The 22,762-nt window shown below is 50.0% G+C and overlaps 1 protein-coding gene and 1 pseudogene across 1 annotated transcript in view; one reads left to right on the top strand and one right to left on the bottom strand.

The window, feature by feature from the left end:
* Window positions 1-22,762, top strand: part of slgA (proline dehydrogenase slgA) — a 446,215-nt gene that overhangs the window by 21,874 nt on the left and 401,579 nt on the right. The window lies entirely within an intron of this gene.
* Window positions 14,074-14,951, bottom strand: LOC142573870 (uncharacterized; annotated as a pseudogene).

Below are 22,762 nucleotides of genomic sequence, written 5' to 3' on the forward strand. Positions count from 1 at the left end.
CAAGGCCGCGAGCAGAACCGGGAACGAGCTCGTCTACGCCGTCCCGATGCTGCAGCCCGGGCACAAGAGCAGGCTCGTCCAGCCGAGCGCAAGTAGCAACTGCGTACCGAAGATCCGGCAGCATACCAAGCCGTCGTTTAATGAACCGTCGGGATTAATCCAGTGATAAACACCGGGGCTGCACGTTTCAGCTTTGCTAGTTAGCCATGTGTTCGGATTGCTTGGGAGGCGATTTTTTTCTTTATTCCCTTCATTTTGTTCTGGCCATCTCAGAAGGAGCCTGTTCGAGGACGCTGCTTTATGATGCGGGTGGGAGCGCAGTCACGTGGTATTCGCCATATTTCGCAGGGCTTATTTATCACCCGAAAAAAATTAGTACGCAATCAGTATATCGCTGAAAATACCGCAGTCCCTTGGCTGTGCCTACAAATGCCTCATTGACACTTTGATAATTATGATAGTACGTATCGAGTTAGATGATTAATTACAATCACCTAATTAAATATCAGTGACGAAAATATACTGGCAGCTACTCCATTGTACTGGAAACAATACGCACTAGGTTTTCTTCGAGTAACGCGTTCTTTTTAAATTTTGGCGCATGACAGTTAAAGGGACCCTGAAACGATTTTGACATAATGCAAAAAAGAGGTGAGGCGTGCAGACAGGACACAAGAGTAGAGTAGTGGACAACACGAACGCCGTTTTGTCCGCGTTCTTTTTTGCATTATGAATCCTTACCAACTAGCTCAGCTTTGTGTCGTTCTACGATTTTGACGATTTCCTCCAAACGTACAGAGTCGTTAGAGTAGGTCCTTCTGATCATTAATTGACGTGTCTAAGTGCTCCGCGTAAAGCGTGTTATTTGTTATAAGGTTTTAAAAATGTAGATCGTTGCCGATCGCAGCACACTGCTCGGCTGAGTTTTCGGCCGCCCCTACCCATTTGACGTCATTTACCCAATTGACGTCAGTAGCGCGAGCTATCCGATTGGCTGCCCAGGGCGCGTTATCATAATTTTTCCAACTTTATGGTGAACAAATATTCGTAATAGTTGGTATGTGAGTTTATTTGTTTCTATAAAAAGAAACTAACAGAAAGAGAATGCACAAGAACATTTTCTCAGTACAGTTAATCACTTCCGGCACACAGCAAGCGTTGTCTGCTTGTGTTACAACGTGCTTCGTTTCACCACGAGTCGCCTTTGTCGCGTTGTGGGCTGCAAACGTAGCGACTTGCAATATGTCAAGCTGCGACATCGTGTCCCTTTGCAAGGCAGCAGACGAGTGGAGTGGCTCCAGCGCATCGGACTCCGATCGGCGCCAGGATTTGCGCGTTTGCGGCTGTCACTTTGCACCGGAGGATTACTACCACAATAGCGTTTCGCGAGTCCGGTATTCGGGTAAACGTAAGTGCAAGGGGACAGGGCCTGACCGTGTCCCCTTGCGTGCCGTTTCAGGGCATGAGCAGAAGCGCAAACGTGAATGGTCTGCACGGTGCAGCCACCTGGTGGCACAGTGCTCAACAAAACACAGCAGCAGTAATGAAGTGTATTGTTCTTTGCTGTGGCTGTAAATATTTCGCAGGATTGTTATTTTTGTAAATGTTTGAAATGTTTTACACTTGGTTAGAGCAATATTAGCTCTTTGTTTGGCTGGTTAAGTTCTGCGCCGCCAGGTGGCTGGACCGTGTAGGCCGATCTAAAGCCCCTTAAACTTCGTAAAGTAGCGACACTCTTCTCCTGCGCCTTCTCATTTCTCTCTTTCACGCTCCCTCCTCGACCATGGCGCCGCCTACACTGCTCGAGCGTAGCGATTGCGCCAACATACGCTCCTTGCCTTAGACGCTTCTCGAGGAAAAAATGGCGCTGATGCACTGCGCGAGGGCCCACGTGATTTTCCCTATCGCGCCTGCGCACAAGTGGCTGGCGATCCCTCAAATGAACGTCTCGTCCTCTACGAGAGTATGGTGTACTGGAATAGGACAATATGTCGTCCGGCGGCGAGAACGTGCCTCTTTTTGCGATGACGGCCGGGGGTGCTGGAGCACGGATGGATGGATGTTATGAGCGTCCCCTTTTGAACGGGGTGGTGGGTTGCGCCACCAAGCTCTCGCTATTATACTGCCTAACGTCCTACCTAGGTTAAACAATAAAAAAGAAAAAAAAACACTATGAACTCACACAACCAAATTTTCTGATCCGTTATTGCGAACTGTGCCATTGTACGTCTCCGTTTATTGTCGTTTCCCTACATTTATTCTACCAATCCTCCAATCGCCTCTTACTAATCCCTACTGCGGACATGTTTACTTTTGCACTGCTCTTGCTGAACCCAAGGGCTTCAAGGAGGCCAGTGGGCATAAATCGGCCGCTGGGTCTTCACATTCTAATAAAACATGCTCCACCGTTTCCTTAGCTTTACCGCAGCAAGCACATGCTTCTTCTTCCTTCTTATATCTCGTTTTATAGGTGCGTGTTCTAAGGCATCCCGATCTCGCTTCGAAAAGTAATGAGCTTCCCTTTGAGTTATCATCAATTGTTTCTTTCCGGATTTCGTTCTTTTCTATTAAGTAGTCACTAATGGCAGGTTTCTTTTCCATTGTCGCCATTCATGAGATTATTTCGACCTCTCTGACTTTCCGCTTGACGTTCTTTGTTGCTGTGTTGCCCACCCTACAGGCCGCATACTTGCTGGTAAGCTTCCTAGTCCTGTTCCTCCACTGTGAATCAATGTTTTGTCCTGTACAGATACTTCAACACTCTCCCAGCCCATTTACTTTCTTCCATATTTCTCAGTCGTTCTTCATACTCAATTTTACTGCGAGCTTCCCTCACTTCGAAACTAGTCCAGCCCATATCACCCTGCACAGCTTCATTTGTAGTCTTCCCGTGAGCGCCCAATGCGAGGCGACCCACTGACGTCTGGTTCCAATCGAGTCCTGATTGTACCCCTGATTTAAAGCAAACAACCGCATTTCCAAAAGTAAGCCCTGGAACCATTACACCTTTCCACATACCTCGGAGCACCTCATACCTATTGTATGCCCATAGCGCTCTGTGCTTCATTATGGCTGCATTTCTCTTCCCCTTCGTTGTTATTGCTTTTCCTGTGTTTCCATATATCTATTGCCTTAATTTATCCATATACCAAGGTATATATATTCTGTTACTCGAGGTATTTCCTGGCCCCGTATCGCCACTGTCTGTTCACTGTTTTCGTTGAATACCATAACACCCGATTTTCTAAAACTACATTTCAAACCTAAATTGTGGCCTTCCTGTCCACAGATATTAGCGAGACGTTTGAAAATCACTTTGCTTGTTAGCGAGCAACACAATGTCGTTCGCATAAAATAAGCCTGGGAGTTGCTGCTCTATTACTGTACCCGCTTGTTTGTATGAGAGATTAAACCCGATATTACTTCCTTCTAGCGCCCTCTCCATCCTCACCATGTACTTCATAAACAGCAGTGGGGATAAAGGGCACCCTTGCTTCAGTTCCTTGTTGATATGAACCTTCTCTTCGCTCCTCATCCCTTCCAATTCAACGCAAACGGTATTTTCTAGGTAAATCTCTCTCAAAATCTCTACACAATCGTCACCTAAGCCTTCCCCTTCCAGAATATCCCACAATATGTTTCGGTCGGTGTTGTCATAGGCTCCTGTAATGTCTAAAAAGGCCACATATAACGGTCTGCTTTCTACTTTTGATATTTCAATACACTTAGTAAGAACAAATAAGTTATCATCTAAACACCTACCTATTCTGAAGCCATTCTGAAGTTCTTCCAAAATGCCATTATTCTCTGCCCATGCCTGAAGCTTTAATTTGATTGCCTGCATTGCTAGCCTGTATATTACCGACGTAATGGTCAACGGTCTATACGAGTGAATTCTATCGTTTTCCCCCTTACCTTTATAAATTCTACTTTGTCGCCAACTGTCTGGTATACGTCTATCTTTTAATGTTTTTTCCACTGCTTTCACCAGAGCTTCCTTACTTTTTGGTCCCAGTTCATTTATCAGCCTAACGGGAACCTCGTCTAGCCCTGTGGCTGTGCGCTTGGGAATTTTCTCTTCGTCTTTCTTCCAGTTGAAATTTGTCAGAACTAGCTCCTTTTCCACTTGGGTCTCTTTCGTGCTCTCTGTTTCTTCAAATACAACCTCATCATTGCCTTGGAAAGATTCGGCTGTTACTTTTCGGATGTAATTTATTGCCGCATCTCCTTCCAGTCTGTTTTCATCTTCGTCTAGGATATGTTGTTGTATTGTTGTTGACTTCGTGCCTAATAATTTTATGTGGTTCCAAAATATTCTAGGTGCGGCCTTCTTTTCCTCACGTATTTCTGACAACCAACGTTCACTGTCACTTTTTAATTTTGCTTGCACCAGTAATTGAACCATAGACTTTTTCTCCCGGTATATTGCCCATTTACTGGCTACTTCATCTTGCGGCAACTGCGCCTTCTTTGCCTGCCTGTGCTCTCGAGATGCTTTCTGTCATTCGGCGATCGCTTCTCGTGTCTCACTGTTCCACCAGCTTTTTGGTTTCTTTTTTCCTTTCCAACGAACATGTTGTTTCTCTGTCCGTATTTCTATCGTTATTACACTTAGAAGCTCACTATATTCCGACTCTTTATTTGGCCATTTGCCAAGTTCTTCCTCGACTCTAGTGACTATATTTGTTATTTGTTCAGCGTTCAAATTTGGACTGGCCATTTGCATTCCTTGCTCTTTCCCAACTACATATCCCATTTTCAAAATGATGCGTTTATGGTCACTCCCTATGCTGCTATACCCTTCCTCATCAATGACCTTTTCTCTCAACTTATCATTAATTCCTTCTGTCATCAGACAGTAATCAATGGTGTATTGCCGGTTTCACACTTCCCGCGTGATCTGCCCTTCACACTTATGCCCTGTATTCACGATAACGAGGTTTTGTTGCTCACAAAGGTCTAGCATTGACTTCCCGTTGTTGTCAGTATAGCTATCTAAATCCTGTGTGTGGGCATTCATGTCACCTAATAGGATCATTTCAGCACCATTCCCGAAACCCTTAATATCAGCGCTTATGCATTGCACTAGCTCTTTATGCTTCTCTGTGCAATTATTTCCGGTCCACAAATACGTAACGCCCAGCCAAGTTTTTTTTCCCAGTCATTGTACCTGATAACCAAAGATGCTCTTGACATTTTGAATTTACTCTTTTCCATTTGGCTCCCTGATGGATCAGCATTCCGACTCCCCCGCCCTTTCTTTCCGACTTAGTTCTGTTGCACCCTTCCCAAACATAACTATCAATCACTCGCGGCTCTTCTGAGTCTCTAAGGTGCGTTTCTGTCAGCGAATACACTCCTATTTGTTCGCTATTCACGCCGGTCTACTGCAGCTTGAAGTCAATGGTTGCGAATAGGAAAAATAATGGTGGAACACAGGGCCTCCGGGATTGGTAGTTATGGTTGTCGCGGAGGTCATGCATGTACGTACAGAGCTCGGTTATTGCTTGCTGTGGTTTTCCCTGCCGCGTTCGCGCATTCTTTATGTGCACGGGAGGCGCTGAATTTCTAAATATCTTTTTGTGTGTGTGTCTGTGTGCGCGTGCGCGTTTGTGTGTTTGTTTTCTTCAGTGAAACCTTTCGACCGCCTTTCCGGCTCATGTAACATGAAAGGAATCGCATGCAACCCACCAGACACAGTGCAGGTGCTCCTTCCGGGCTTCTTGTCGTCGTGTGTTTTGAAATGCGAAAAAACGTATCCGTGCTTACCGAATAGAAAGAGTAGACGAGTGTTTGATTGTATTCTGCAACCGAAGCGCTGAGCAGGCGATCAGGCATAATGCATGATCCGTGGTTGGAGACGTGCAAGCTTAGACGCCGTTTTGATATTTTGAAAGCGTTTTAGTTCCTAAATGCAGAAAGTTTTGCACAACATGTTTAAATTTCACGCGCTAGGCACGCCGATTGATCGCATTGACATACTGGTGGCGTCATCGCAGAAGCATTCCCAGTTCTCCCATTTTTTTGCCTTACGGACGATACACTAGCCCATTCCACTGCACCATAACCAGAGGTAGCACACTCTCAAGTTCAACAAATGGCCCCAGAGGGCGAAAAATCGACCGTGCGCCGCTGCTAATAAAACCTGCATAGTAGAAACACCTAGGGATGCCTTCGTTAGTTCCAATATCTCCCGCTAGAGGCGCCGTAATAAGCGAAAGTTTTGGAAGGCGAAGGCTCAGGTTACGATTGTGTACAGCTTTTGAGAGAGAATTACCTAGAAAATACCGTTTGCGTTGAATGGGAAGGGATGCGGAGCGAGGAGAAAGTTGATATCAGCAAGGGATTGAGGCAGGGGTGCCCTTTATCCCCAGTGCTGTTTATGATGTGCATGGTGAGGATGGTGAGGGCGCTAGAAGGAATATCGGGTTTAATCTCTCATACAAACAGGCGGGTACAGTAGTACAGTAGCAACTCCCAGGTTTATTTTATGCGGACGACATTGTGTTGCTACCTAATAAGCAAAGTGATTTGCAACGTCTAGCTAATATCTGTGGACAGGAAGGCCACAATTTAGGTTTGAAATTTAGTGTTAGAAAATGAGGTGTTTGGTATTCAATGAAAACAGTGAACAGAAAGTGGAGATACAGGGCCAGGAAATACCTCGGGTAACAGAATATCCTTGGTATATGGATAAACGAAGGCAATAGATATATGGACACAGGAAAAAACAATAACAGTAAAGGGGAAGAGAAATGCAGCCATAATGAAGCACTGAGTGCTATGGGGATACAATAGGTACGAGGTGCTCCGGGGTATGTGGAAATGTGTAATGGTTCCAGGACTTATTTTTGGAAATGCGGTTGTTTGCTTTAAATCAGGGGTACAATCAGGATTCGATGGGAACCAAAGGTCAGCGAGACGCCTCGCATTGGGCGCTCACATCAAGACTACAAGGGAAGCTGCGCAGGGTATTATGGGCTGGAGATGTTTTGAAGTGAGGAAAACTCGCAGTAACATTGATCATGAAGAATGACTGAGGAATGTGGGAGAACGTAAATGGGCGGGGAGAGTGTTGAGGTATCTGTACAGGAAAAACATTGATTCACAGTAGAGGAAAAGAACTAGGCAGCTAACCAGCAAATATGCGGCCTGTAAGGTGGGCAACACAGCAACAAAGAATGGTTCAGGACAGCATTCATTTGGGCTAGATGGTGCATACGGAAGCCAGAAGTGGTTCCGTCTGCGCAGTCGTGCTCATAAATTTGGAGAGCATGTGACCCCGTGGCCGTGTTTATGCGCGCGTCGTCTGGCGGCTCGGTGCCGGCTGTCGAGAGTGTCGCAGCGCGCATGCGCGTCCATGCTATCTCGCTGGCCTGCTCGTTCGCTAGCTGCGCATAAAGCCCCTTAAACTTCGTAAAGCAGCGACACTCTCCTCCTCCGCCTTCCCTCCTCCTCCTTTCTCCTCTTTTTCACGCTCCCTCCTCGACCATGGCGCCTCCTACACTGCTCGAGCGTAGCAACGGCGCCAACATGCGCTCCTCGCCACTCCGTAGACGCTTCTCGAGCAAAAATGGCGCTGATGCACGGCGCGAGGGCCCACGTGATGCTATTAGGCCAATAGCGACGCGGCGTCAGCCTCGGTCAGAGCGTGCGAGGAGGAGGCGGCATTCTTGAAAGCGTGGCACTACTTTACGAAGTTCAAGGGGCTTTAACTGCGCACCTGCGAGCGCGCCATTCCCCTTAATTTGCCGCCGCCGCCGCCAGTAGCGTTGTTCGCGAAACAGCGGCGCGGCATCTTCGATCCCCTTGGTCCGATCTCGGTGCGGTTGTCGACGTGCTCGATCTCGGCGCCGTTTTTGTCGATCTCGACGCGCTCTGTTGAGTTGCTGCAACGTCACAAAGTGGCAGTATACAAAATTTGTGAGAACGGGTGTGAGAGTGCAGCCAATCAGCAGGCGGTGAACCATACGTGCCATGCGAAGCCGGTCTCGTAGAGAGCGGATTACCGCTCGAACTTCACATCTCTAGTCGTGTTCTGCTCCTAACAGACGACGTGTTCGTAATCATAATGTTGGACAAGAACCTGTCGTCATTTTGACGTCACCAAGAACAACGACAACCTCCCCCGGAGTTCACTGCTTGCCGATTGGCAGCTCTCTCCCTCCCTTGTCAGAAATTTGACATACTGCCACTTTGTGTCGTTGCAGCAGCTGGACAGAACGCGAAACGAACAAAGATCTCCGATCGCGCCCCTGGTGGCGACGAACGCAAATTACGACAATCGGCCCGCGCGCCGGTGCGCAGCGAGCGGGCACGCGGGCCAGCGAGACAGGATGGACTGCGGTACGCTCGACAGCAGGCACCGAGCCGCCAGACGCGCATGCGCGGGCTCGCATGGTCTCCAAATTTATGAACGCCACTGTACATTGGATGGCCCACAATATGAAAAAAGGTGGCAGACAGATGCGGCGTCCCTGTCGTGTTTTCGGCCCCTCGGAAACAAGCACAGCTTTGCGTCTCGAGCGAGGGTACGAGGAGCAGCTGCGCCCAAAAAACATGGAAAGCAGTTTGTAAAGTGCTGCACCGGTGTGGTACGTGAAATACCTTTGACCTGCGGGAAAACCTATGTGGGTCAAACGGGTAGATGCGTCAATGACCGTGCAGCTGAACATGTGCGGTCGCTGAAAGAACGAAGGGCGCGTCTTTCGCAACATTGCGCAACTTGCACTGCGTGTGACCGAGCGGCAGAACATTCGCCACGGAAACAATGCCTTTACTGCAAGAAGTGTGAACCACGGTCCCGAGAGATAAAGATTCTTGGCAGATGCAAAGAAACAAAGGTAGGTGAGGTTTTGGAAGCAATCCATATAAAGAAGGGAGGAAAGAACTGTGTTAGTGATACTTCCGTGACCCTCTTCAATAGCGAAATGTCCTGTCTTGATCGGTTCGGAACTTTGTTTCCGCGAAGCTTCAGTCACCGTGAGAACTGCGCGCACGCAGCGTGTATTAAACGCGTCGCGACGTTCTCACCCGCGGTGCGTGTCCGCTCGAAACTTGCCGCATGAACGATTTCTGCAAAGCCGTGCTTCTCACAAACTGCAGATGGGCTAGCCAAAGGTAGTGACGGGCGTAAAGCGTGCTGCCGGCCATCGCCTGTACATTCTTGCAGTGCAGTAAGAATGCAGATTTCGGGAAAGCCGGCGAAATGCAGCAGGAGATCGGCCTGGCAGCCAAACTTGCGGAGTTTATGACGAACTCCTTTCAGCGCTATAGATCACAACACTCGGACGGACTCGGGCAACGGTATCGATACACCGCGATTGGATCCGTTGCTCAGATAACTACGCCCGGTGTCGTTGCGCGCCGAAGGCGAGAAATGCGAGCAAGAATCCACCCCGACAAGATGGCTACGCCAACTTCGTGCGTGACCATGTGCGTGACTGAGCTTCACAAACGATACCGAAACGGTCCGTAGAAAAGGTGCTATATTAAATTTAGGGTGCTCCGAAGGTCGCGAGATTATTTCCTAGGGTTTAGAGGCCCAGGCCGTTCAATTGAGACAAGCAATGAACAGCCGAAAATGTCACTTGTCCGTACGCCGTGAAGGTATATCTGTTCACACCAATGTATCCACTCTCTCGATCAGTTGGCTGCGTTTCCACATGGAAATCAAGGCACTCGGCGTCGAGGCGTATATCGCAAGTCCGCGCTGCCTTCGTGGCGGATCGCCAGCTGTAGCCTCCCGGGGGCTGTGGGCGTGGTTGTCTTCCTCGGGGGGCGGGAGGGGGGGTGGCCTTATCTGCGCTACGGGCGTTGCTTTACGGCCGCTTCACCGGCTGGCGCGCGTGGCCTTGATCTCCGATAAGTGTCTCCCCGTCAGACAGCCGCGGCGGCACTGTTTGGGTTCCGTCTTGTCTGAGGCGTTTCCACCGGTCGGGTCACATTGCAATAATGCACCTTTCGTCGGTTCACTTCAGTGTATAGTACATACCACACGTTTTTTTTAAAGCGAAACTTTCTTTGCCTCTTCCTTCGACTTTCCCACTGCTGCTGTTGTCCGGCACACCGCGTCGGAGGGGAGGGGGGGGGTGCGTTCAGAGCCTGTGTATGCATGATAGGAGCGCATCAGAGAGGAACGGCGACTAGAGAAACTCGTTTGGGCCTTTGCACTACGTCGAATGTGCACAATGCCCTCTGGAGCTCCCTGGACGTCGCCACATTAGCCTCTTGACATCTGTAATCATCCGTGAGCCCGAGCAAAAGCATTGCAGAAATTACAGCACTTACCTTTCTACTAACGCGCAAGTCCTCTGCGCAGCTAGTTGGAATGGTAGGGAGTAGGGGGAGAGGAAGAGTTCTACCCATTCTCTGCCTCACGCAGAGAATGGGTAGAACCGGCGCAGTCACGAAACGAGTGAATAACAGCCTTGCCGCTCTTCGCTCGCAGTTTCCGTACATGGGGAGAGGGATAGGGAAAAGGTGACGTGAGAAGGCAAGGAAACGCTACTACTATAGACATGACAGCGGTTGCCAACAAAATGGGATAAATCTCTGAAAAAGAGAGATCATGCAGATTTGTCAAGGGGACAACTTACGCAGGGCGTGGAAGAGCAGAGCCGCATTAAAGCGCACCGTAGGCTCTAGACGACACTGTATTCGGAAGCGGTCACACGTCAAATCAATACTTCTGTGCCCACCGCGGTAGCTTTGCGGCTATGGCATTGCTCGAGGTCACGGGTTTGATCCCAACCGCGGCAGCCGCATTTGGACGGGGCGAAATAAAGTAAAACAAAATAATACGTTCGTGCACTTAGATTTAGGGACACGTTAAAGAACACGGTTACAAAAGCAGTCCGCCATTACGGCGTGCCTCATATTCAGATTGGGGTTTTGGCACCTACAGCCCCATAATTCATGTTTAATACTTCTGCCCCTATACGATATGCCATGTGAGGCAATGGCAGTGCAGGGCTCAACCCTCTCAGAGGTTATGAAGTAATGGTGCACAACAACGCCTCAAGCAAACGCCTCTCCCTGTGTGTTCGGTGTACTACGCAGACAAACAGCAATGGTGCACGCAAGGTAACGTTTAACATCAACTCGACACTCTCGTGTTAGACTAAACGTTGAAGAAATTGAACATTCTCCGTCAACATCACCGCTAATGGTCGTCAATTGAAGCAGACAGCACAGAAAGCTTCGCATACATCGATTGCCACAGTGGGTGGGATGCGCATAATTTTTCGGCTATATTCAGAATTAAAAGAAAGATGTATATATCCTGTGTCCGATAGTATAATTTTAATGCTTGAGCGGCATTACTACTAGAAGAGGCGGACATTATTTGCGCATTAAATTTAGACTCACAGTTGACTAATCAAAGGAATTTTACTAATTAAGTTGTTAGCTAAAGGCTTTTCGGCACATAGTACAATTTGAGCTTGAGGTTTATTTTCCTTCAAAGGTGAAAGAGGGAACTGTGACAAAAGGCGGTAAAGCCTGACGAGGTCACAGTTCCCCGAAACAGTCGATACAGCAGTGAGCAACACAGAAATAAACATTAACATGGTATGATAGTGACCAAAATATGAATGCGATATGCCGTCTGGCACGACCTCATAGTCCAGTGCGCCAATACGTCGGATGACCTTGTAGGGTCCGAAATAGCGTCGCAGTAGCTTCTCACTGAGTCCTCGTCGGAGTATCGGGGTCCATACCCAAACACGGTCGCCGGGCCGGTACTCGACGAAGCGTCGTCGGAGGTTGTGTCGGCTGTCGGTCCTCTGCTGGTTCTTGATCCGCAGAAGGGCGAGCTGTCGGGCTTCTTCGGCCCGCTGGAGATAGGTAGCGACGTCAATATTTTCCTCGTCAGTGACGTGCGGCAGCATGGCGTCGAGCGTCGCCGTGGGGTTCCTGCCGTAAACCAGCTTAAATGGCGTGATCTGTGTTGTTTCTTGCACCCCCGTGTTGTAAGCAAATGTTACGTACGGCAGGACCGCATCCCACGTCTTGTGCTCGACGTCGACGTACATTGCTAGCATGTCGGCGATAGTCTTGTTCAGGCGCTTCGTGAGACCGTTCGTCTGCGGATGGTAGGCAGCTGTCCTCCTGTGACTTGTCTGGCTGTATTGCAGAATGGCTTGCGTGAGCTCTGCTGTAAAAGCCGTTCCTCTGTCGGTGATGAGGACTTCTGGAGCACCATGTCGCAGCAGGATGTTCTCGACGAAAAATTTCGCTACTTCGGATGCGCTGCCTTTCGGCAGAGCTTTAGTTTCAGCGAAGCGGGTGAGATAGTCCGTCGCCACGACGATCAACTTATTTCCGGAAGTTGGTGTCGGAAACGGTCCCAACAAGTCCATCCCGATCTGCTGAAAGGGTCGGTAAGAAGGCTTGATCTGCTGTAGTAATCCCGCTGGCCTTGTCGGTGGTGTCTTGCGTCGCTGACAGTCTCAGCATGTCTTCACGTAACGGGCGACATCGGCGGTTAGGTGGGGCCAGTAATGCCTTTCTTGTATTCTCGACAGCGTGCGGGAGAAACCGAGGTGCCCAGCGGTCGGATCGTCATGTAGGGCGTGCAGTACTTCTGGACGCAGCGCCGAAGGAACAACAAGAAGGTAGTTGGCGCGGACTGGTGAGAAGTTCTTCACAAGTAGGTTGTTTTGAAGCGTGAACGAAGCCAATCCACGCCTAAATGCCCTAGGGACAACGTCGGTGTGCCCTTCCAGATACTCGGCTAGGGCTTTTAGCTCCGGGTCTCCTCGTTGCTGTTCGGCGAAGTCTTCCGCGCTTATTATTCCAAGGAAGGCGTCGTCATCCTCGTCATCTTGCGGCGGCGGGTCAATGGGGCGCGTGATAGGCAATCGGCATCTGCGTGTTTTCGTCCGGATTTGTATATTACAGTGATGTCGTATTCTTGTAGTCTGAGGCTCCACCGTGCCAGCCGTCCTGAAGGGTCCTTTAAGTTAGCTAGCCAACACAATGCGTGATGGTCGCTGACGACTTTGAATAGCCTGCCATAAAGATAAGGGCGAAATTAACTGTAGCCCAAACGATGGCGAGGCATTCCTTTTCGGTCGTAGAATAGTTGCCTTCCGCTTTTGACAGCGACCGGCTAGCGTAAGCTATCACCTGTTCGACTCCGTTTCTCCTCTGGACTAGAACGGCACCGAGGCCTAGTCTACTGGCGTCAGTATGGATTTCTGTTTCGGCGTACTCGTTGAAGTGCGCAAGTACTGGCGGTGACTGCATGCGTCGTTTGAGTTCTTCAAATCCGTCGGCCTGCGGCGTTTCCCACTTGAACTCAACGTCACATTTAGTTAGATGTGTTAGCGGCTCAGCGATGCGTGAAAAGTCCTTGACAAAGCGCCTGTAGTAGGCACATATGCCAAGAAATCTACGCACTGCCTTCTTGTCGATAGGTTGCGGGAACTGTGCGATGGCAGCTGTCTTCTGCGGGTCGGGGCGGACTCCAGACTTGCTGATGACGTGGCCTAGGAACAGAAGCTCATCGTAAGCGAAGCGGCACTTTTCCGGCTTCAGATTGAGCCCTGATGACTTGATGGCCTCTAGTACTGTCGCAAGCCGCCTGAGGGGATCGTCGAAATTTCCGGCGAAGACGACGACGTCATCCAAGTAAACGAGACAGGTCTGCCACTTCAATCTTGCTAACACCGTGTCCATGACGCGCTGAAACGTTGCAGGCGCCGAGCACAGTCCGAATGGCATAACCTTGAACTCTTAGAGGCCGTCTGGGGTGATGAAGGCCGTCTTTTCGCGATCGCTTTCGTCGACTTCTATTTGCCAATAGCCAGACTTGAGGTCCACAGACGAGAAGTATTTAGCGTTGCAGAGACGATCCAATGCGTCGTCTATCCGTGGGAGGGAGTATACGTCCTTCTTCGTGATCTTGTTCAGACGACGATAATCGACGCAGAAACGTAGGGTTCCGTCCTTTTTCTTCACCAAGACTACAGGAGATTCCCACGGGCTTTTCGACGGCTGGATTATGTCTCTCTGTCTGAAAAACGTTTATTTAGATATGTTTTGCATCAACACTAGGTGGGCTCCCCCTTACGGGAACCCATTGGCGTCGGCCGCCGCCCGGGCCCGCTCGACCAAGGCCCGTTGGGCCGTCAGGTCAGAGCAGCCGAGCAGGTCTGCCTCCCAGTCCTCCCGGGAAGGGTTGGGTAGAGGGGTTAGATTTGGGGTTTTTGACATGCCCATACCATGTGGAAAATGTCTGAGGACTTCTCCCTACAGTGCGGGCACTCCCCCGTGCAAGCGGGGTCAAGGTATGTTAAGGCTGCCGGGCACAACAGAGTTTTGGTATAAAGGCAAAGGAGAATGCGCTCCTCCGCCTTTGTGAGGCCCTTACAGGGCTAGAGATAGATGGCATGGCCAGATTGGTAGAGCTGAACGATCTCTTTGAAAGTATAGGCGGGATTGGGTTCGGGGTCCGGATCGGTGGGGGACGAAGGTGATGCCCGGAAAGTGAGTGCGCGGGCGACGGCGTGGGCCGTCTCGTTTCCTTCGAGGCCCGTGTGAGCGGGAGTCCAGATAACCGTACGGTGCGAGGGGGCACCGAGATACTCGCTGTTTTGCAAAATTTTGTAGGCAAAGTACGGTATGTGCCCCTGTTCAATATTGCGGCAAGCACCCCTCGAGTCGGTGATGATGACCCGCGAGTGTTGATCTGCGGCGGCTAGCGCGATGGCAACCACCTCCGTGTGTGTAATGGTGTGTGCACGGAAAGTGAGTCCGTTTACTGCCGTGTTTTGGTGGACGACTGCGGCCGTGTACCAACCCCCATGCCACGGGCCGGAGGCGTCCACGTAGAAGACTCCGTGTTTGTGTCCGTAGTGGCGAGCCAGGGCTTCCGCCCGCGCGAGGCGTCTGCCACTATGGTCCTCTCGTGTCATGTTGAACGGAAGAGGGCGCACGTGCAGGGCATACCTTGTCAAAAATGGCGAGCTGCAATGCAAGATTGCCACCCAGTTACGACTGGGGAAAGCAACATCTCGGGAGCATCGCCGCGAACTTCTAGCCACAGCGTGACTAAAACGACTTTGTGTCGGGGAACAAGACGCGCATCCCCCACTCTCCGTCGCTTCAGCTAGGATGCGTTCGATGAAGCGGGCTTTGTGCTGAAACCGCTGCCATCCTCTAGCCTCATCGCCGTTGTGACGGAATGAGTTCGGCGGGCGAACTATTGTGCCCAAACTCCCCAGCGCGGACCTGATCTGCTACGCGTGCGCGAGCTGCCGCGGGAAAGTTGTTTTTTGTTGCTTCCCACGCGCCGACCGGGACGCAGGACAACGAGCTACCCGAATGGCTCCGAGCTACCCGGAACGGCTCCCCTCTGACGTCGGTTCCGGACATTCCCCCGGGGGTGCCTTTGTGTGTGTAAACTGTCCTGCGGGGCGGCGGCGAGTTTACAATAAGTAAACGAACGTTCGCGTCACCTTGTATCGCGGGAGGACCGAGTGTTTAAAAACTGCTGTGGTGCGAATGCTCGAGGCACTTTTTTCTTAAGCAGTCATGTTGGACTGACTCTCTTTTTCTTAAGCAGTCATGTTAGACTGATGCACTTTTCTCAAGCAGTCATGTTAGACTGATTTAAATACTGTAAATAAACCCATATTCCTCGTTCTCTATGAGAAGCAGTTCTTCCCTTCATCAACGTCCTCAGCGTGGATAAGTTGGACGACGGCATGGGCCAGCTACCTTCGAATTCATGCCGGACTCCAATCTTGACAACGGATCACGAGCGATGGGATTGAGCCCCCAATCCTGACAACTGGCTGACAGCGGTGAGATGGACTTTGCGACATGATGCTGTATCTGCGGTGAGTGCTTGGTTCTTGCTTTGACTCTCTAGGCTTCATTTTGTGGTTGTTCCGTTTAGAACTGTAGGGAAGCCAGATTGTTGAGTGTTAGCTAGGTTGTGTTTTCCTAGCTAGATTTAGAGAGCAGAATCAAGGCAGTAAAGCAGCAAGCATGGAGTTAAGGACACTGCTGAGAGACGAGTTGTGGATTGTTGGTGAGGAACTGGGCCTAGATGTACGTAAGGAAATGCTAAAATCGGAATTATTGCAGCTAATTTCTGGAAAAGCAAGTGAGGAAGAAATCGAAATGGGGTTTGAACTTCTGAAAAGGAGAGAAGAACGAGAGAGAAAAGAACAAGAAAGAGAGGAACGCGACTTAAGAAAAATGCAACTTGAACTTGAAAGCAAACGTTTGGAGTTGTCTCAAGGGAGTGAAGGCGCTCTGGGACGATCAAGTGAGGCAGAATCGTACCGCATGGACAGTACGCAACCCGTAGAAAGTTGAACGCCGAGGAAGGAAACTGGGACGGTCGAAATGGACCGCGGAAACCATTTCCGTTCAAAAAGAGTGCGCAGACTAGACGATCGGAGCCTGTAGACATGGCGGAAAAGCCCGCAGGAAAGAGCGAGGGGAAATTTAACGGAGAAGCCGCACAAAAAGAACAGAAAAGAAAATTCGAATCTTTTAGACCAATTCGCTGTTACAAATGCCACAAACTGGGACATATAGCTGTAAACTGCGGGAAGCCTAGCGTAGTTTTCTCCTACGTGGAGGAAAAAGACGAGAATATGGAACTTTTAAGTCCATATCTTCACGACCTGCAAGTTAATGACAAACCATGCCGAGTGCTAAGAGACAGTGCCGCCACGATGGACATTGTCCATCCGTCTTACGTGACGGTAGATGACTTCACCGGAGAAGTAGCATGGATAAAACAGGTTGTAGAAGAACACAGCGTGTGTCTGCCCATGGCCAAAGTCAAAATCAGTGGACCATTCGGGGAGCTAGAGACTGAGGGTGCAGTTTCCAAATTTTTGTGGCTGCAGTATCCTTACATCTTTTCGAATCGTTCGAATCAGTTACTGTTTGATAAAGGGCTCAAACTGGGAGAGGGCATAGTACAGGCATTGACCCGAGGCCAAGCTTGTAAGATCGCGGCGCTTTCGACTGAAAATGTACGAGCTCCTCCAGCGGAAGCAGAAAAGGGGATAACTTCAATACCCGAATCCGAGCTAGGCCCGAGGGACAAAAGAACAGTTGAGGAGAGCCTGCCAGCTGATCAGCTCAATGAGAGCGTAGCACTAGAGTGTCAAAGTTCTAGCCTGCAGGAAGAGCAAGCTGACGCACTCACAAGCGAGACAGGGTCGTTATTATCACCGGCCTCAAAGAACTTCGATCAGCTCTTACGTGTGGATAGAGAGTCACTGGCAGCTGAGCAAAAGAATGATGAGAGCTTAGCTAAATTACATGACACAGCTAAAGAAGGCAGTGCTAGGCGCAACGTGACGATACATGAGAGAGGAGGATTGTTGTATCGGCACTACAGAGATCGAAAGGGTATGATTGGGTGGAAATGGGTGGTCCGGCCACCTAGGCATAAACAAATCAAAGGAAAGATTGCTTATGGAATACTACTGGCCTGGCTGTTTCAAAGGCGTAGAAAACTTTGTAAGGTCATGCGACGCCTGCCAGCGTTCTGGTAAACCAGGAGAGGCATGGAAAGCTCCACTGAAGGTAGTGCCCTTAATAACAGAGCCTTTCAGACGACTTGTATTAGACACGGTAGGGCCTCTTCCAAAAACAAAATCGGGCTACAGGTACTTGTTTACCATGCTGTGTCCGGCTACCAAGTTTCCAGAAGCAATCCCTTTGAAAGAGCTCAGCTCCACCGAAGTAGTAGACGCGCTTTTGACAGTGTTTGCACGAGTTGGGTTTCCAGCCGAAATTCAGGCAGATCAAGGGTCAGTATTCACGAGCGCACTGACTTCCACATTCTTGCAAAAGTGCAGCGTAAAGTTGATACACAGTTCTGTCTATCACCCTCAGTCAAACAGTGTAGAGAGGTGGTATTCGGTGCTTAAGCGAGTTTTGCGTGCGCTCTGTTACGAGCATAAGGAGGACTGGGAGAACTGTCTGCCGGCAACTTTGTTTGCTTTGCGAACGGTTCCACATGAAGCGACAGGGTTCTCACCAGCAGAACTAGTGTATGGGAGGACACTCCGTTCTCCACTGAGAATGTTAAGGGAGATGTGGGAGGAAAGAGGGGAGAGTCCAACAGTGGTTGAATACGTGCTCAATTTACTGGAACGGCTAAGCGCAACCCAAGAACTAGTCGGAAAGAACATGGGAATAGCTCAAAAGAACGCCAAATTCTATTACGACAAGAATGCGAGGCTTCGTACGTTTAACGCCGGAGACCAGGTAATCATCCTCAAACCTTCAAGAAAGAACAAGCTTGAAGTTCACTGGGACGGGTCCGTTAAAGTGTTGCACAAACTTTCAGATACTAACTATGCTCTGAAAATGCCCGGTCGCAGGAAGGAGGTGAGGTTATATCACTGCAATTTGATGAAGCCGTATATGGAGCGGAGCGGAGTCGTTAACTATACCATCAAAGAGCAGGACGGCACTAGTACCAAGTTTAAAGAGTATAGGGCGACCTCCAACTCTGAAATCGGCCTAGAAGAAGTAGTAGAACACTCGGTAAGCTCGCACGCTCTAAGACCCGAGCAGCTAGATGAGCTAAAAGAGGTGTTAAGGGAATATCTCGACAGATTCAGCGATCAGCCGGGTAGAACCGAACTAATAACGCATGAAATTGAGCTGACATCAATCGAACCAGTAAGATCAAAGCCTTACAGGCTGTCTCCAAGACAGAGAGAGATTATGGAGGCAGAGATACAGCGCATGCTAGAGTTGGGAGTTATTGAGCCCGCTGAGAGTGACTACACTTCACCGCTAATACTGGTAGAAACCCCTAACAAGGACCCTCGTCCGTGTGTTGATTACAGGAAGTTAAATGCCATTACTAGGGATCAGCTGTACCCGATACCCAACATTGAGGATCGAATTGAAAGAGTTAGCGCTGCTAAATACATTTCAACTCTAGATCTCGTGCGGGGGTACTGGCAAGTTCCCCTTTCAGAAAGTGCCAGCCGCTAGGCCGCATTTATCTCACCTGTAGGCACTTTTCGCCCTCTCGCACTCAGCTTCGGGCTGAAGAACGCGCCGTTTAGCTTCTCTAAGTTAATGGATATTGCCCTAAAAGACTTGCAGGAGTTCGCCTTGCCCTATCTTGATGATGTAGCAATATTTTCGGACGGCTGGGAACAACACGTATCGCACCTCAAACAGGTGTTTTCTCGGTTGAGGGAAGCCGGCTTAACGATGAAAGCGGAAAAGTGTAGGTTTGGTTGTTCACAGGTTACTTATCTGGGCCATGTTGTCGGCCAGGGCATGAGACGGCCGGCCGAGCTGAAAATAGCTACGATTGGAGAATTTTCTCAGCCGCGCACGAAAACAGACCTTCGTTCATTTTTGGGACTTGTGGGGTACTATCAACGGTACATTCCGAATTACTCGCAAGTGGCAAGTCCATTAACAGACGCCCTCCGAAAGGGAGCACCGAGTAACGTACATTGGGATAAGGACAAAGAGAACGCTTTCCAAAGTTTGAAAACGCTATTGGTTTCTCGCCCTGTGCTTCGCGCGCCAGACTACACAAAGGAATTCATAGTTCAATGCGACGCAAGCGACAGAGGTATGGGCGTGGTACTTAGTCAGGTCGGCGACGATAACGAGGAGCATCCTATCCTCTATGCCAGCCGTAAACTAAATGTAAGAGAGGAAGCCTACAGCGCATCAGAGAAGGAATGTGCTTGTTTAGTTTGGGCCGCCCAGAAGTTGTCGTGTTACTTGTACGGAGCGAAGTTCATCTTCGAGACCGACCACTGTCCTCTGACGTGGCTCAATCAAATGTCACACAAAAATGGTCGCTTGCTCCGATGGAGCCTCACTCTCCAAGAGTACAACTTCTCCGTTAGATATAAGAAGGGAAAGTTGCATAGCAATGCGGATGGATTGAGCAGGCTAATTTGAATTCTGCGTGTGAGGGTCCCGCCTAAATTTTAGGGTTACTGGTGTTAATTTTATTAAGCGAAGAAGATCCCCTCTCATTTAGCAGGATTCCCGCCATGATTGCTGAATTTGTCAGCAGGAATTTGCTTCAGAAATTGGCATAGCGAAATGCAGCATTTTTTTGTTTCTGCACTTATGTTTTTTTTTTTTTGAAGCCTAGCGGGTCTAAAGTGAGAGCCAATGCACGTCATCTCGGCGCAGAGCCGTGTTGTGGGGTTCATTTTGCAGTTGCCTGTCCTTGTTGGATGTTTTCGGGCGGCGACATCAATACACAAGTGGTCGCTGCGAACCAAGACATCAATCCCCCCCTGACCACCAGCCGTTCTCTTCCTGCCTAGCGGTTGTCAGCGCTAGACAGTCGAGATTTTTCGGGCCATGGAGGCGCTGTTAAGAATGGCGAGCTGCAATGCAAGATTGCCACCCAGTTACGACTGGGGAAAGCAACATCTCGGGAGCATCGCCGCGAACTTCTAGCCACAGCGTGACTAAAACGACTTTGTGTCGGGGAACAAGACGCGCATCCCCCACTCTCCGTCGCTTCAGCTAGGATGCGTTCGATGAAGCGGGCTTTGTGCTGAAACCGCCGCCATCCTCTAGCCTCATCGCCGTTGTGACGGAATGAGTTCGGCGGGCGAACTATTGTGCCCAAACTCCCCAGCGCGGACCTGATCTGCTACGCGTGCGCGAGCTGCCGCGGGAAAGTTGTTTTTTGTTGCTTCCCACGCGCCGACCGGGACGCAGGACAACGAGCTACCCGAATGGCTCCGAGCTACCCGGAACGGCTCCCCTCTGACGTCGGTTCCGGACATTCGCCCGGGGGTGCCTTCGTGTGTGTAAACTGTCCTGCGGGGCGGCGGCGAGTTTACAATAAGTAAACGAACGTTCGCGTCACCTTGTATCGCGGGAGGACCGAGTGTTTAAAAACTGCTGTGGTGCGAATGCTCGAGGCACTTTTTTCTTAAGCAGTCATGTTGGACTGACTCTCTTTTTCTTAAGCAGTCATGTTAGACTGATGCACTTTTCTCAAGCAGTCATGTTAGACTGATTTAAATACTGTAAATAAACCCATATTCCTCGTTCTCTATGAGAAGCAGTTCTTCCCTTCATCAACGTCCTCAGCGTGGATAAGTTGGACGACGGCATGGGCCAGCTACCTTCGAATTCATGCCGGACTCCAATCTTGACAACTGATCACGAGCGATGGGATTGAGCCCCCAATCCTGACAACCTCCACTGTGATGGGATATGTACGTGCTCTTCCGTATGGATTGAATGATGGATGTGTAGTCGGGCAAGGAGACGGCGACCCAACGGCGTTTTAGAGAATCTCGTGTATTGGTTCATCAAGTGTGCCTCTCGCAGCTCCTTAAAGGTGTTCACCATCCCCAGGCCCAGGAGGCGCAGGTTGGAGGTACTGACCGGGAGTTAGAGGGCACGCTTGTAGATTTTACGGAGAATGACTTCGAGTGTATTCTCGTCAAATTTGCGTAGGTGGAGGTATGGAGCCGAGTAAAGGGCTCGACTGGTTACAAATGCATGCGCCAGCCGCAAGGCGTCTTTGCAACGTAACCCCCTGCGCTTGTTCGAAACCCGGCGGACCATCCGGCGCACCTGGTCCCCCACCTTACGCAATTTGGCCAATGCTGTGTCAGCTTTTCGATTTTTGTGAATAAAGAGCCCCAGTACTCGGATCTCGTCGTGTTCGGGTATGGGTCCACTTTTAAGGGAGAGGTCGATTTTGGTGGTGCACTTTGTTGAGGGGAGTATGTGCACAAATTCAGATTTGGACGGGGAGCACTGAAGGCCGCATCGACGGGCATAGTTGTCTACCATGACTCCTACCGGTGTCTACGATTTCTCCTACCGAGCCGTGTTTAGCCCAGGTGGTGATGTCGGCATACAGCGCGTGCTGGATGCCGTCGACCCTCGCCAGCTGAGCGGGAAGTTTCATCGTTGACAAATTGAATAGGAGGGGCGAGAGGACCGCTCCCTGCGGGGTCCCTCCCGTGCCTAATTGGTATGGGCCGTGTTCGCTGTCCTGAATCCGAATGTATGATTGTCGGTCAGTGAGAAATTGCCTAATGTGGTTAAAGGTGTTTCGGCCGCAATCTGTTTGGGAAAGATGTGTTAGAATAATTTCGTGGGTCACATTGTCAAAGGCCCCCTTCAAATCCAAAGCGAGTACTACTTTGTCACTTAGGGGATATTCGATCGGGTCTAGAATTTCTCGGTCAAGTTGAAGTAAGACATCCTGTGCGGACCGGTGTGGGCGGAACCCGAACATGGTGTCTGCGAAAACATTTTTGTTCTCCAGAAACTCAGACAGCCTGTCGCGCACCATCGTCTCCATTAATTTTCCCACAAGAAGTAAGGGAGATGGGGCGGAGGTTGTCTTTGTTGATGGCTTTACCAGCTTTGGGAATGAAGGTGACCAGAGTGGTCTTCCAATCAATTGGGAGGGGTTTCTCCCCGGTCCAAATGGAGTTCATGTAAGCGAGGAGTGTGGAGTAGGCAGAGTCGGGAAGGTTGGCAAGTAATTTGACTGTAATTTTATCCCGTCCCGGTGCCGTTCCTCGCTTCATTTTTGCTAGGCCCGCCTTCAGGTCGTGCAGCTGGAACGGTTGGTCCATCTCCGCGTTCTCGGAACCTGCAAACGAGTACGCGGGCCCTCGGGGGTCCTGCTGAGTACAGAGGTATTGATCTCGGAGTTTGCATGCCAATTTTGAAGTGTCTCCATCGAAGCAGTGAATGGCTCGTTGGAGATGTTTTTGTGTTTCTGCACGAGTTTGGCTGGGGC

The sequence above is a fragment of the Dermacentor variabilis genome, chromosome 3, assembly GCF_050947875.1.
Source record: "Dermacentor variabilis isolate Ectoservices chromosome 3, ASM5094787v1, whole genome shotgun sequence".
NCBI classification, from domain to species: Eukaryota; Metazoa; Arthropoda; class Arachnida; order Ixodida; family Ixodidae; genus Dermacentor; species Dermacentor variabilis.